A 14,649-nucleotide genomic window follows, 5' to 3' on the forward strand; every position below is an offset into this window, starting at 1 on the left:
GATGTTAACATAAGAGGAACCTGGGTAAAAGTTTATATGGAAAATCCGTACTATTTTTGCAACTCTAAGGAGCTTAAAATTCTTTAAAAATAGAAGTGTCTTTAAAATGAAAGGGCAATGCTCTTTGTCAGTATGACTCAAAGTACATGAGAGTAAACATTTAGTAACTCTTTCAGCAGTAATTTTAGGTCTATTGGATTAATTATTATTATTATTATTTTTAGTTGGGGCTTCTTTTTAAAAAGGACAACTCTGGAAGGGTGGGAAGTGATGTCTTCTCTGGGAGGATTTAACTTTATTTCATCCTTCCGAGGAGCAGCCGTGCCCTCTCTCTACTTACATGTTTGTACTCAGCACTAGGAGTATATCCCTCAGCAAGTCCACAGGAGCACTTTGAGGTGGAAAAAGACAAGATTCAGATCCATTTTTCTTCTGCATAGAAGCACCATGATGCTAGTCTTATTGATGTAGAGATCTTTGATCTTCATCCATCCTGTAAGTGGACACTAGTATTTGTGTATTTTTTATTTGAAAAAAGATTAAGCAACAAAGATCTCTTATCTTAAACAGTTGGAGTCAGGGGGTCACCTGGGTGGCTCAGTCGGTTAAGCATCTGCCTTCCACTCGGGTCATGATCTCAGGGTCCTGGGATTGAGCCCCAGCTTTAGGCTCCCTGCTCGATGGGGAGCCTGCTTCTCCCTTTGCCCCTTTCCCCGCTCATGCTCTCTCTCTCCCTCTGAAATACATAAATAAAATCTTAAAAACAACAATAACAACAACACTTGGAGTCAGATCCAAACCTACCACTCTTCATTTTGCTTTAAAAACCTTATTTCAGAAAAAAAAAAATCTTCAGAACTTATTTCTTGACAAATTGTCACTACCTTTTAACTCTGAAAATATGGGAGTCAAATTGGAATTTGGAACTCCCACTTCATCAGAACAGCACATGCTTCTATTTTTGAAAATTTTTTTTCGTAATTTGAAGGGCAGTGATTCAACCGTTGTATTCTTAGGAGAGGTAACAATCAAATTCCAGCTTTGCTCTCCCCACCCGGCCTCCTTCTCCTCTTCCATCTCTGCTACAGAAGTGTTGAAAGATTATGACGTAGGTATGAAGTAGAAACTTTGTTCTCTGCTACAAAGAAATGAAGCCAAGCATTGATTCATTGCACCAGTCCAAGTTGAGCCCTGAAATTAGATGGTGGAAACTGAGATTCATCGGCATAAAACAGTTTATTTTCCCCTCCTCTTCCGATAAGGAGACCCTCTCTCTTATATGGCTAACAGGAAACCGGTCGCCCTGTTTAGGGATGAGGAGGTCAGTCATCAAACCCTGGCCAGTTAGGGTCATTCCCAGTACTTGTGCTGCAACCTTTCTCTATGAAGTTATGAGCTCAAAAGCGGGATATCTGCCTGGAGACCTGTAGCACACCATCTCTCTTACCAGGGGAAAACAAATTTCATAAATTAAAGCCAGCACAGGGTGAAGCAGGATTGGAGACATGGAAAGAGGGAGAGGAGATTGGGGGTGGTGAGAGATGAAGGAAGAATGAAAGAAGAGAGAGAGTTAGAGACTGTGAGGAAGAAAGAGAGCAGGGCACAGGTTCTGTGAACGTTGACATCAGGGCCCTCCATCTCTGCTTGAAATCTGCACTCTTCTGGACTCTTCACTTAACAGGACCAAAGACAGTCCTGTTTTTCTTTAGCCCCATGAGGTCATCATTCCATCACGGTGAGAAAGAATCCTTGTATTTGTCAATTATACCTTAATAACACTGGGGATTGGAGGGAATATGATTTACAATTTTTAATAAGGAAGTTAAAAATGGCATCAATGGTAAATATATATACATGTATAATCAGAAGATTTTATTTATTTGAGAGACAGCATGAGTGGTGGGGGGACAAGCAGACTCCCTGCTGAGCGGGGAGCCCCACGTGGGGCTCAGTCCAGGACCCTGAGATCATGACCTGAGCCAAAGTCAGACGCTTAAGTTACGGAGCCACCCAGGCGCCCCTGTCGATTTTAGATACACGTCCTGATGAGCGTCATCACTTCATGGTTCTAATCAGATAAACGCAGCAGCTAAGCTCTACAGCAGCCTTCCTTGCCTTGACATTTGAACGTGACTTTGACAGTGCAGAAGACGGGGTTGCAAAATCAAAATTGAAACTATGGTGTCTGGGTGGCTCAGTCAGTTAAGTGTTCAACTGTTGGTTTTGGCTTGGGTCCTGATCTTAGGGTAGTGGGATTGAGTCCCGCATGGGGCTCCACGTTCAGTGCGGAGTCTGCTTGAGATTCTCTCTCTCCCTCTGCCTGTCCTCCCACCCCCACCATGCTCGCTGTCTCTCTCAAATAAGTAAATAAAATCTTTTTTAAAGAATTGGAACTCAATTACAATCCTCCTATCTAGGACTTGTGTTACAGATAATTCCAGAAAAGTGAAGTTGACTTTGATGCTAGTTTCTCCTCAGCGGCCCCCCCCATAGAAACAGTTTCTCCTTGCTTATGTGTAAGGGAGAGAAAAATCAGCTGATATGTTTTATTAATGTGTAAAGGTTATTGAACTTACATTTTACTTCTCCTAGTAATATAGCTGTATTTCATAAGGGTTAGCATCAATTTGTAATCTAAAGAAATGGTTGTCTAATAGTGAAATTACAAGGACTATAGTATGTGGAGGAGAACGACACTTTGTGTCAAAGAAATTATCCTCCTATTTACATGAGGAGCTATAAAAGTGACATTTTAGATATTAGAAGTGTGTGCATCTCTTTACATTATTGAAAATCCAGATATGTGGTCATGCAAGGGATCAACTCATTCTTTGTTTCCTAGAGTAGAACAAGCCGTATAATTTCACAAAAATAACTTACAATTATTTCTGCCAAGTTCCTTCAAAATCCAGACGCATTAATGTCCAATTCCCCTTGACTTACTACCCTCGGAGACTTTCACCAGCAGGCCGTTCCTTACTCTCCGGATGCATACGAGATAAGAAAACGAATGTTCAAGCCTTAAATCTGAACTGTTCTTAATTAAAACAAAATCATGTTTATGATTTCTGTTCATGCAAGTCACAAGTCACACCAGCAGGACACTATACAAACGGCTGATTTACACAACTGAATAATCAAGGCATCTACTGCAAATAAAAAGAGCATTGATGAGAGAGGATTTCTGGAGAAGGTGGAGAAGAATCCAGATTATTTTGGGACACATTTCCATCAGGCACTTTTCACTGGAGACCCGCCTTTTCAAATGCTCTCCTCTCTGCTTGATCTCTCTTTTGTTCTTCATCCCTTCCATTTTCATTGTTTTTTCACTATTCCTTCCATCGTCCCTGCTTCCCATCTCCTTCAATTAGTTATTTGGTTGGTGTTTGCTGGGAAGCTAATCGGTTCCAGGCACTGAGCTGAACACTAGGGATTAAAGGAAGGGCAGAGAGCCTGCGATAGCAGTTTTCTATTGCTCAGTAACAAATGGCCACAAATGTAGGAGTTTAACCAAAACCCATCTGTCAGCTCCCAGCTGTGTGTCAGAAGTCCAGCTGGGCCCGGCTGGAACCTCTGCTCAGGGTCTGACACAGCCAAAATCAAGGCTTCAGCCGGGCTGGGGGGAATCCCAGGTGGAGGTGCTGGGGACAAATCTGCTTCCACGTGCATTTGTGTGGTTGGCAGAATTCTGTTTCTTGCAGTTATGGGACAGAGGTCCAGGTTTCTGTGCTGTCATCCAATCTCCGTTCTTAAAGTCGCTTGCTTTCCTCTTCGTGTGGCCCTTTCCTTCTTCAAGCCAGCGATCGCTCATCCATGCCTTCTCTCTCTCTCTGCTTTCTTCAGCCACCAACCAGAGAAAACTCTCTGCTCTTAAGGATTTATGGGGTTACATTGGGCCTCTCCAGCTAATCCAGATTAATCTTTCTATATAAAAACATAATCTCAGGAAAAATATCTCCTGATTCACAGATATTCACAGATCCCAGGGGCTCAGGCAAGACATTTGTGGGGTCCCTTGCAGACATTCTCCCTACTACATCTGCCGTGGTGGTGCTCACAGTCTAGTGGGGACAGACTAGTAGCATTACAGTGAGACATGATAGGTACATACCATAGAATATTACTCAGTTGTAAAAAGGAAGGAAATTGTGATACATGTTACAACATGGATGAACCTTGAAAGCATTAGGTAAGGTAAGTGAAACAAGCCAGACACAAAAGGACAAAGATCTTATGATTCTACTTATACGAGACACCTAGAATAGGCCAATTCATAGAGACAGAAAGTAGAATAGAGGTTGCCAGGGGAGGGGGAGAAAGAGGAGTTCTTGTTTAACAAGCACAGAGCTTCTGTTTCGGGTGATGAAAGCTTTCTGGAAGTACATATCGGCGATGGCTGCACAGCATCGTTAATGGATGGACTTACTAGCCCTGAATTGTACACTGAAACACGGTTTCAATGGTAAGCTTCACATTATGTTCGTTCCACCGCAATCTAAGAAATTAAAACGTTGAAAAAATTAAAGTGGGAGCATAGGAAAAGAACAGCATAAGCTGCCTCCTAAAAGATCAAAGTGTCAGATGGGACAGGAGATAAGATCAGAGTGTGGGCACGGAGGAGGGTGTGGGCTCTGCGGTGGGGACGGGCGGTGGCATAATTTCAGTTCTCTTTTTGGTCACCTCGAGCCTAGAGTTATTTGTTTCTTTTGGCCAGATGTGAGAAAGGCCTGACTTTCTCACACAGGCTGCCTGGAAAGCAAGCTTTATTTAGCAACCATTGGTAGTCCTGGAACTTTGAGTGTTAGTGGTAGAGGTGTAGATGAGTGGATGCTGTTTATTACGTGTCATGCTGGTGACTCCAAATTCACCTGGTGTCTAGGAAATGGAAGACAGAAAGAGGCGCAGGGACTGAAGCTACTCAGTAGCTTCTCACTGCTCAGGCACCGTGCCTCGGCACCAAAGCCTTACAAGATCTCTGCTAGTTGGATACTATTATACCCAGTTTTGCCAATCAAATAATGGAGATTCTGAGAGTTTAGATCATTTTTCCGTGTTTGGTAACTAGGAAGACAAAGCACCTTCCCACAGCATGGTCTGTAATATGTTGTTCCTTCTATCTCAAGTATTTATCTTCTTTCTCAGCACTATCACCACCACCATCCCCCCCCACACACACCTGCTTAACATTCTGCAACTAATTCCCACCCCTTGTGAAGCAGAGCTACCATGTTCAGCTTCATAGATTCTGCTCTGTGCAAGACCCAGGAGCTCCATTCACATAGATCTCAATGTCGAAGTTGCCCCCGGGGTTTGTACAGTGTCCAACCCAAACAGACACACATGGCCAACTTCTCTTACAGTTTTGGCTTAGGTATTACTTCCTTAGAGGGGCCTGGTTACAGCTCCACTCATATTCCACCTGTATTCTCCTTCAAAGCATCTATTACAAACCTACTTAAATACATGATTTGCATATTAGTGTTTAAGATCTGATTTCCAAGCTAAACTGTAAGTTCAAGAAAGGGAGGAACCTCATCCGTCTTGAATCTTCTTGAACAAATGAATGATTTATGTGAGTTCGATGCAAAGTTCCTTCCACTGTAACTTACTGGTGTCTGTGACTGAAGCACAGAAGGATGTGGAACTCAAAGAACCGGATACCAGCTCTCTCAACTTCAATTTGGCATGATTCATTTTTGTCTATACCATGTTAGATTAACATTTTTTTGCAATTTGACTAAATATGTTGATCCTAATATGCCTTAACATGCCTATATCATCTGCCAAAAGGGCACTGTCCAGGGCTGTCTTCTATACCACGTGACTATAGGATGGATGGAACTATGGACTATGGGATTTGAGGGAACAGTGTACCCTCAAAATTCATGTCCACCTGGCACTTCAGAATGTGACCTTATTTTTGAATAGGGTCTTTGTAGGTGTCACTCCTTAAGTCAAGGTCATACAAGATTAAGTTAGGCCCCCAAATTGAATGACTGGTGTCTTCCCAGCACAAAGGAGGGAGAGATGTAGACACAGAGACAGAGTGGATGTAGGAAAGAGGGCCTGTGGCAGAGGACAGAGACACAGGAGGGATGCAGCCACAGGCCAAGTAACACCGAGGACAGCTGGCAATACCAGAAGCTAGGAAGGGGCCAGGAAGCATTTTCCCTGGAGCCTTTGGAAGCAGAATGGCCCCGCAGACACTTCGATTTCAGGCCTCAAGATTCCACAGCTATGAACAATTAATGTGTTAAACCATTCAGTTTCTGGTACTTTGGTATAGCACTCTTAGGAAACTAATACAATGACCTTTTCTAGAACCACTTAGGGTTGAAATAATATCAGATGCTCTAACAAAGAAACCTCCAATTTTCAGTGGAAAATAGACTCCTTAATATAGAGAACTTAATATATAGAACTTACTAATAGATATACTATAATATATAGATATATTAGATATAATATATAGATATAATAATAGATACAATATAATATATAGAACTTAATATATAGAACTTACTAATAGAAGTTTGAGACTCAGTAGTGACAGGGTACCGTAGATGTTTCAGGAAATTTGTGGCTGTCCTCCACATGGTGGTTTGGTAATCCAGATTCTTTTTATCTTGTGTCTCCGCTGTTGTCTGTGGAAAGAGAGAGAATGTAGATCACATACCTATTCTTTAGTTGCCTAAAGCGACACAAATTTCTGCTCGCATTCTGTTGGCAAGAATGGTTACATGGTTCCACTAGTTTATAAAAGAGTCAATGCAGATGCTTTTGAATGACAGCTCTATCTTGTGGAAAGAGAACACACATTTGGAGGATAGTTTGCCATCCCTGCTGTGCTGACCTCCCAACCTCAGTTGATGTGGCCATTCTGAGCAGTGACCTCATACTTGGCATAAAACAATGAGCTTGATTCATTAGCTTTTAATACTTGGGAATTTTATTTTAGAAACTCAGAGAGAAGCCAGCCCTTCAAAGAGGAGCTACAGCTGAAAGGATATACTCAGAGCTCTAGAGAGGGTCATGGCCGTGAACAATTATAAGAAGCTCAAGTTATAGGAAAGAATTATCAGGAACCTTGATGAAGATTCCATTTAACAGAAAGAGGTTAAATAACTACTCGACATCCAAAAGTAGCTAGGTGATGTTAATAGAAGTACATTGAAGTGAAACCCCTCAAAATCCTTCTGCTAGGGCCCCTAAAGCCGCTATCAATCAAGTGTCAAGTCTTCTAAGACTCAACTATATTTCCTATTTCTGGATTCCCCTGAACATCCCAGCTGCCATTGTTACACACGCGTGCTCACAATATCCAGCTCCTCCCCCACTTCCCAGCCATCCACGTGTACTTAGCACCTATGATAATTTGAGTAGTTGTTTCTTGCAATCCAAAGGATGTCACAAGAATAGCCATCCTGTATATATTATCATCTGCATATTAGACAGAAAGAAATCAAACTAACTTGTGGAAGATCTCTGTAGCAAGTACACTACGCAACTCAGACTCAGCAGCCCATCCATTCCTTGCTTCGCTGGGCCACTCTGCTCCCAAGCAAAAGCTCCTTGATCAGCTAGAGTTCATGCTGTATTATTTGGGGTTATTAGTTGCAGACAACAGACAACCTATGATGTGGGCAACTGGTGAGAAAACTCTTCATGGCAGTTGTCCCGGAACAATGAAACTTCACTGCTATGGTGCTTGTCTGAAGACCCAGTTCTCTCATAGGTGGCTGCCTCCTCATGTTGCTCTGTTCTGCTGTAACGTTTGTTTCTCAGCGGCACCTAGCTCACAAACAGAAACCTAGTTACAAGGGGGTGTGGGAAATAGACTGTTTAGCCTTCTGTTATTTACAGTATAGGAGGGCAGGTGGAAGGGGATTTGAAAGAGTGTTGAATATGCCATTCTCTAGGAATAGCAGTACATATCGACTCCTAGAAACTGAGCTACCTGAAAAGAATTCTTATTAGACACTCAACCACGGTGTGTGGTAGGAGTGCTACTCTCGGTGGTGGTGAGTGCGAGCACTCTCAATGCCTCTAGGAAGACAGTGACGGAGTAAACGGGTGGACCAGGTCTTCTGAGCTCAGCAGAGTCACCGATCTGAAGGACTTTGACAGTAATGTCATTTTACTCACCATCCTTTGGGGTTAGACAGAGAACAACTTCACCAGCACTGATCATCAAGTGTCTGGAGGTCATTGTAGAAGTTTTTAAATCACTTGATATTTAATTCTAGGTCTCCTTTGAGTGTCAGGAGGCAGTATACACAATCAAAGAATAGTAAGTCACTCAAAAAATGTTGAGGTAGGCGAGGGGAAGATGGTGGCAGAGCACGGGGACCCTAGGCTCACCTCGTCCCACAAATACAACTTGGTAATTATCAAATCACCCTACACACTCCAGAAAGCGATCTGAGGACCGAGAGAACAAACTCCACGACTAAAGGCAGAGAAGAGGCCACATCAAAGAAGGCTATCTCAACGCTTCAAAAATAATTACCTCATAAAAAAAAAATGTCATGACTATTTAAAAAAATGTTTTCTTTAATTTGAGAATCACTGACATTAAAGAATAGGAAAGGAAGGAGGACAGACAATAAAACTGAAAGGAAACCTTAGTCTCGAAGAATGAAAAATCTGGATGAGAAACAGGAATGACTATTTATGAGTAGTTGAGTCAACTCTGATTCTTTAAGTTCAAAGGAAGAACATTAGTGGATTGGAAACTAAAAACAATAACAGATAATTACCTCAGAGCCTTCATCAAAGGTATTCATCTCAAAGGTGGAGATATAAAACCCTCTCTACGTGGCGCCACCAAAATCATCTCCCTAACACATTTCTTCACTCATGTCACTTGCCAGTTCGAAAACCTAAGCAGTTTTCTATCATTTAAAAAAACAATGAATTTCTAACAGTTGGGGTCCCCCATATTCTGGGACCAAGCTAGCTTTCCAGTTTATATAAATTTTATATTTTGTGGTGAAGCTGGTCTCTTGCTTCTCTCCCCAAATGCATGGCAATTACCCACCTCTGTATGTTTGTTCCTGCTGCTTTCTCTGTTGAAATCATCTCTGACTCTCACAGTTACATTTTTTCCACGAGGTCTGCACTCCTACCACCAGCTTCATCTGTAAGCTTTCCTGGACCACCCACCCTAGCCAGGAGTGACCTCTGCATCTCTAACAACCTCAAAAGCTCTATTACAGCATTTCCACAGGTTCTTTTGTGTTACTATTTTATATATATAATATATATACATACATACATACATATACTTTTTAGCTCTTGCTTCGACTTCTTCCCAGGCTCTTAGGGTCAGGGACTATATCTGATTCATCTTTATATCCTGCAGAGTTCCTTGTCTAATGATTCATGCATAGGAGGGATTTAATAAATATTAGTTGTGTGCCTGCCCCTGTGTATGAACCAATTAGGAAGCATGAAGAGTAAAGAGGTATGGTACTCATAATTCTAATGCAGGTGATCAAACTAACCTTATTAGACTGTAGCTCAGAAATATTTTTATAGAATTTTACCGCAATATTACCCTGTTAGTAAAGAAATCAATCACCCGATCCTAATTTTCAGTGTTTTGCCATGCTCTGCATCTAACAGCACAGCAGGGATCTGTGTCACGGGAAACGATGGCTCTCTAGTTGCACACAACTTACGCAGGACTTTGCACAATCGTTAGCTATTTGTCAACGCTAACCTGCTTCTCGGCAAAAAAGCCACATCAGATGAATTATGGTTTCCTTCTCTTTCTCAGAGCCGCAGTAACCCACGGCCACATCTAGTTAGAATGTAGAGTCGTTAACCATCATTACCGGAGACTGAGGCTTGACGTGGAAACACTTCGGCAGCTCTTTGGCGGGAGGCTGAAATATCTGGGTTACTTGGTGTCACGTTTCCTTTTGTGCACCTTCTGTGGGACTGCTGGAAGCAAAGTGAAGTTATTGGGGCCTTCAAGGTACAGTAAATTGACTCCTAGGAAAAACTCCTTCAATGTCAGGCGACTATGAAATTTTAAAAATATGTATGTATATATGGCTGTAAATCAAGGTGTATTCTTAGCTAGATTGAAGTCTGCTCACAGATCTGCTCTTCTCCCCACCAAAGACGTTGCGCTTTGTTTGTTTTTCTCCCCTGAGGAGCAGCACCTTAAAATGCCACATAATTCCAAGAGATATCAGAAAGTAATCTCCTCTATTCCCTCATGAGTTTCCAGAGCTAATCCCTGGGGGAAAGGGAAGAATTGTTGTGATTTATCAGCTGCCTTGTTTAAACACTTCACAAGTGAATTATTGCAATCTGCATGAGGGACTCAAAATAACAGCTCTCTCTAAACACTGACCGTCATTCAATCACTGAAGAAGAGGACTGGAAAATACGACCTGTGTAAAATGGCAGTCCTTTTCTTGAAGTCAAGAAGAGATTCATAAAAATCACTAAATTCTGCCACAAGTCACTATATTAAAAGTGAAAAACTTGATCAAAGAAGGGACACAGATAAATGGAAGCAATGGACATATATTATTTTGACCAGTAGGATTGACAGATTTTAATAGGATTAGATGGTTGAGATTTCTTATAGTCAGGAGGTCTCTGAACAGGGAAGCGAAAATGTTCACTTGTCATTCTTAGATACTTTTTGTCACTGCCTTATTCTCTATATCCAAGATGAACCTAAAATACAATTTAAAATACTCCTAGTGAAATAATCCTGGTTGTCTATTGTTCTATTTTAGGTAGAGGGAATCAAATTTGCTTCTACCTGCCCAATAGAAATAAAATTAAAATAAAAATTTAAAAATCCAGCCTGATTCAGTGCCACAGGAGGAAGGAAAAAGAAAAAAAATACCATAAAAACAGTAAATTATACTCATGATAACGTGTCTTGGAAATATCACCTTGTACTCAATGAAGAAAGAAATGTGAAAAGTGACGATCTTTTTCCCCACTGATTCCTGGGTGGGGAGAAAATAGTACATTCAAACAACAAGACAATAATGCATTTTGTAGTAATACTGGAAGTCTTCAGAGACTTCTAAAGACAACATTTCTTCTTGAGTATTATGTATGTATCAGACACTACCCTAGACACTTTCTATAAATTATCACTCATAATAACCACCAACTGATAATAAGTATTACTATACTGCTATTTTCATTTCGCAGAAGAGGAAACTGTTATTGTGTAAAGATCAGAAATGTATCCAAAGCATTACAGCTAGCAATTTGTGGTACTGGCTTCAAATCCAGATCCAAGGTAGTAAAATCTGTGTTCTCTACCTAATGTTATAGTGATTCCCAACATACTGGCCCCAGCATCAGAGAAACAATCTAGGGTGTGTCTTAGCAATACTGTACAGAGCTACATGGTATAGGAAGGGAATTTCTAGACATGGTCTCCAGTTTTGTATAGGATTTGGAATTTAAGAATCACCCTGATATGAGCGAATGAAAGACTGTACTTATGTAATTGACTTGTATACAAATTAAAGTAACAAATAAGCAGATGTCCCCAGTTAGAAGACTTCCTACCATTATCCTACCCCCAAGGAAATACACACTTTTCCATTTCAGGCTATCCTTTGTTTCTCCGTGTTAGCATTGTTTTCTTGGTTCTCAGCATATCTCACCTTCTCTTGCGACTGGTGTCCAGCTGTATGAGGCATAAACTGTATGTACTCCACTTGCAAAGGTATAACCTCATTTTCCTGTTCCTCTTTTTGCAGCTTTACTCACCTTTCATTCTTTTACAGTGTATTCCTCCCCCCCCCCCCACGGTGGGCAGTAAAGCAAGGTTTACTGAGCAATAGCAAAGTGATAGTACAAAGCTCCCAAGGAGGGAGGGGACCCAAGAGGGTTGCCCAGTGTATTCCTTTTTCTCTTCCTCTTGGCCACTGGTGACTCTACCAACCCTGAAACTTGAGTATCCTCGGGAATTTCTCATGGAGCTCTGGATCCATGCTGTCATCCAAGCCAAAATGGTTTTCTTCTAAAATGTAGAGGCCCCACATTTAGCATCTTTTGTCTTCCTGGATTAATCAATTTTTTTGACCATGTTCCCATGTTCTCTGTTCTCTCTGTCTTGACCTTTATTTACAGGTGAATCTGTTTTTAGCCACATCTGTTCTCCTTTAACGCTTACTCATATCGCAATGCATTCTGGTTCCCTCATCTTGAAATGTCCTATTGCGTATCTCCCTCCACCATCTTGGCTTTCTCTCTTACATAGACTGTCTTTCAAAAGATCCCATTATCTGCTTGCTCATATGTGATCCTACCTCTGCCAAACAGAAGTACTTTCATTTCTTCCTGTGATTTGGACAGAACAGTTTTGCCACATCAATGTCACTATGCCATGAAGAAGTTCCCTAACAGTCCAGTGCCAAAAGCCACAACCTTTTTTTTCCTTTTTTTTTTTCTTTTTTTTTTAAATCCACAGACTTTGGTGTTGCCCAGAGCCTTTGCTGGAAGAATCCCTGATGTTGAATCTGATCACCTATCAGACCCCCACTGGCCACCACTTTGACTTCCTGACTGGGCAGCATGTCGCGTACCCGTCAACTAAATCATCTCCTTTCAACTGCCCGTGACCAGGTTGGTTTGTTTCAATAAAGGGCACAAGGTAAGGATAAAGATCTTCCTCTTTCTTTTACCATTCTTTTCTCATCCCTCGTTTCCTTACTTTATACACAATCGATGTGATCTACAAAATATCTACTATTTACCCCATTGTGTTATGTGACCCTTTTTATGTGTAAGTTTTGTGTGCCAACCAGATAGAAGACTACTGCAGAACAGAAAACTCATCCTATAATCCGTATGCCCTCAACAGTATCTAGCAAAATAAGCAATAGATTCTCAAAAGCTGTTCTTTAATTTTAATTTGCTCTGCAGATGGACCTGAATTATTTATTGCATTATTAGGTGCTTTTGATAATTTAAAGAGAAAGAGACTCTTCCCAACATAAAGCCTTTTTTCATAAAATGGAATTTATTTTAAGGAAAAGAAAAAGAAAGATATGTCTGGAAACTTTGGCTAAAGGGAAATGGCATTTAAACATCATCTCCTGGCTTCAATATTGGCACCAAGCTAATATTTAGTTTCTGGAACTCTTCAGTTCATGTGGGTTCTAATTACTCTTAGTCTCTTATCAAAAATGTAAGTACCCTTGTAGGATCATGTGGAACAGATAATATTTACCCATCATTTTCCTAATTAGTTTCCCAAGCAGTAGTCACTACAGTTGAAATTTTTCATTGCTGCATCTTAGAAAACAAAGATCATGTGGAACTAAAACTATATAAACACCAAAGTGACCATAAAATGCGCATTTTGTGTACATACAATATTTTAAATATTTTAACAAATATTAAGGGCTTTTGGGGCGCCTGGGTGGCATAGTCGGTTATGCATCTGACTCGTGGTTTCAGCTCAGGTCATGATCTCAGGATCATGGGATCAAGCCCTAGGTTGGGCTTCATGCTCAGCGGGGAGCCTCCCTAAGTTTCTTTCCTTCTGCCCCTCCCCCCATGCTCAAGCACGCTCTCGAAAAAAAAAATCGTTTAAAAATTGTTTTAGATTTTTAAAAAAACCATATATTAAGGGCTTTGGTCTGAATGTTTGTATCCTCCTAAACTTCACATGTTAGAATCCTTCCACCCCATGTGATGATTGTTAGAAGGTAGGGCCTTCGAGAGGTGATGAGGTCATGAGGATGGAGCCCTCACAGGTAGGATTAGTGTTTGTACAAAAGAGACCCCAGAAAGCTCCCAAGCTCCCCTTCTATCATGGGAAGATTCTAGAAGTCTGCAACACTGAAGACGGTCCTCACCCAACCATGCTGGTACTGATGCTGGCACCTTGACCATGGACTTCTAGCCTCCAGGACTGGAAATAAATTTCTGTTCCTTCTAAGCCAATCAGTCTGTGACATTTTGTTATAGCAGGCCCAAAAGACTTTGTTGTCATTTTAACCTATAATGACTAGACTTCAATCTGTTCACCAAATAATACAGGCACCTCAGTAATAAAATTTCAAGTCAGCTAAAATCTATAGAATTAGCTAGATTTTGTTTTGTGTTTGGTTTTTTAAAAAATTTAAATGTGTCCTCTTTAATAACTTTTTTTTTAAAGATTTTATTTATTTATTTGACAGAGATAGAGACAGCCAGCGAGAGAGGGAACACAAACAGGGGGAGTGGGAGAGGAAGAAGCAGGCTCATAGCAGAGGAGCCTGATGTGGGGCTCGATCCCATAACGCTGGGATCACGCCCTGAGCCGAAGGCAGACGCTTAACCGCTGTGCCACCCAGGCGCCCCTCTTTAATAACTTTTAATTTCACTAGCTATCCTATCCTCAGTAATAAAGAGTCAATATTATTATAAAATGTCCATACTTTATCCCATGCTCTGTATGTCCCTACCCACCTAATGCAAGGCAATGTTCTTTAGCTTTAAAATAATTGTTTTCAATAACAGAAAATGTTCTTTCCCCCTCCCCTGTCATACTCTGCCCCTTGACTCAACCAAGGGTAATGATTATAACACGGAAAATATCTTCCCAGTTTTCCTCTTCTCGAAAGTGTTCTATATTTAACGTCTCAAGAGCTCCTTTGAAGTAGGTAT

General features: G+C 41.1%; 2 long non-coding RNA genes across 4 annotated transcripts in view; one reads left to right on the forward strand and one right to left on the reverse strand.

Annotated features, from left to right (window-relative positions):
- Nucleotides 1-886: 886 nt before the first annotated feature.
- LOC117803970 lies at nt 887-9,945 on the reverse strand. Its single transcript, XR_004628102.1, has 4 exons — nt 9,840-9,945; nt 7,473-7,791; nt 6,524-6,644; nt 887-1,191 (listed from the first exon to the last, which is right to left on the reverse strand). It is a non-coding gene; the product is annotated as an uncharacterized LOC117803970 (long non-coding RNA).
- LOC117803961 overlaps nt 9,846-14,649 on the forward strand; it is a 48,745-nt gene continuing 43,941 nt past the window's right edge. For all 3 annotated transcript variants that reach the window (XR_004628091.1, XR_004628088.1, XR_004628099.1), the window contains exons 1-2: nt 9,846-9,982; nt 12,464-12,646. This is a non-coding gene — a long non-coding RNA (uncharacterized LOC117803961). The remainder of the gene's footprint in view (nt 9,983-12,463; nt 12,647-14,649) is intronic.

This window comes from Ailuropoda melanoleuca, chromosome 1, assembly GCF_002007445.2.
Source record: "Ailuropoda melanoleuca isolate Jingjing chromosome 1, ASM200744v2, whole genome shotgun sequence".
Lineage (NCBI taxonomy): Eukaryota > Metazoa > Chordata > Mammalia > Carnivora > Ursidae > Ailuropoda > Ailuropoda melanoleuca.